The sequence below is a fragment of the Apodemus sylvaticus genome, chromosome 7 (genome assembly GCF_947179515.1).
Source record: "Apodemus sylvaticus chromosome 7, mApoSyl1.1, whole genome shotgun sequence".
Lineage (NCBI taxonomy): Eukaryota > Metazoa > Chordata > Mammalia > Rodentia > Muridae > Apodemus > Apodemus sylvaticus.
Window position 1 is genome coordinate 91,687,615 of NC_067478.1, and position 1,845 is coordinate 91,689,459.

Genomic DNA, 1,845 nt, shown 5'->3' on the forward strand with positions numbered 1-1,845 from the left:
TATATCTCCCTTTTCATTTCTAAGTTTGTTAATTTGGATACTTTCTCTGTGCCCTTTGGTCAGTCTGGCTAAGGGTTTATCTATCTTGTTGATTTTCTCAAAGAACCAGCTCCTGGTTTTGTTGATTTTTTGTATGGTTCTCTTTGTTTTTACTTGATTGATTTCGGCCCTGAGTTTGATGATTTCCTGCTTTCTACTCCTCCTGGGTGAAATAGCTTCTTTTTGTTCCAGGGCTTTCATGTGTGTCATTAAGCTGGTAATGTATGCTCTCTCCATTTTCTTTTTGGAGGCACTCAGGGCTATGAGTTTTCCTCTTAGCACTGCTTTCATTGTGTCCCATAGATTTGGGTATGTTGTTGAAAACCACTCTTATGGAAAAAAATGCGACACAAGAGTTACATTTCACAGTATAGAGAATGAAGAAATTACAGTGGAAAATTTTCCATACACTACCGAGTAAAAGAAGAGAGAACAGAAGAATATAATGAAAAAAAAAAAAACCAAATAGAGAGGATAAACAATGCAGTGGGGTAGGACTAAAAGTGCCAAACTGTTCATTCAGCTTTTCATTCTTTTCATTTTTTTTTTATTTTCATACTTTTCATTGTTCCCTTCACTGAAAGTTTGACATCCTTATTCCTGAAGCTGTAAATTAGAGGATTCATCATGGGAAATACCCCTGGCCCACAGTCTCAGCAGATGATGGTTTGACATATTCAAAGATGCCCGACCCATAATAGAGGCTAACACTTATGATGTGAGACACACAAGTGCGCAAGTCTTTGGACCAACCCCTACTTGATAGAATATGAAAGATATTGGAAAGGATCCTAGCTTATGGACTAAGATAACGAGGCTAGGTAAAATTATAATTGTTCTGACCATAGCAGAGCTCACAAGCTAATTGATATGGGTGTTACTGCAGGAGATCCAAAGCAGAGGGAAGATGCCACACATGTAGTGGTTGATGTTAGAATTTCAAAATCTGAGCCTGATCATAAACCCTGTTTTGAGTCATGGTCCCAGCAAACCCCATCAAGTAAGAAGCAAACAATAGCAGACAGCAGATCTTGGGAAACATTACAGTTGTGTACTGGAGGGGATGACAGATGGTCACATAGTGATCATAAGCCATGGCTGTCAGCACATAACATTCAGAGTTTACAAAAAAGCAGAAGGAAAACAGTTGACTCATGCATCCTTCATGCGAGATGGTGTTCTGCTTTGAAACAAAATTCAAATGAATAACAAAAATCAATGCAGAACAGATTGAAGATGAAAAAGTACATGGGAGTGTGAAGATGTGAATTTAGGCAAATAAGATTCTTTAAGTTCAGGTTTCCCACCATAGTGGCTGTGTAATTTAACAAGAAGTGAACAAACAGGGGCAACTGGAACTCTCGCAGAACTGATAACCCCATAAGAATGAACTCAGTCACTGAAGAGTTACTTTCTATAACCATTTTCTTCATGACATTCATCTGTAATAATAAGAGAATAAAATGTCTTTAATAAGTATCCCATCATTGATCCCAGATGAGGACTGGAGTTCCTGATTACTAAGTTTGGTGCTTAGTGAACACACAGCAAGCCACACAAATAACACTACAGCTCATGGCTTTTCCTGAAAATGTTCCATTTCCTCCTTCCTCACACACATTTAATCTTCATGAATCCAGGAAAAAATGTAGTCAGAACTCTGATATCATTGCATATTACTTCCTTGGTTTTTTAAGGCTTCACTAGGAATTACTGCAGAGGACTAAGGTGTACCTAACCTAGAGAGGTTTGAAGAGAAATTGAGAAATCAAGGATTATTTACCACTCACCTTGATTTTCGGGAGC

At 38.0% G+C, this 1,845-nt stretch overlaps 1 pseudogene; it reads right to left on the reverse strand.

Moving 5' to 3' along the window:
- Positions 1–575: 575 nt before the first annotated feature.
- On the reverse strand, positions 576–1,481 carry LOC127689765 (olfactory receptor 143-like; annotated as a pseudogene).
- Between the last annotated feature and the right edge of the window lie 364 nt (positions 1,482–1,845).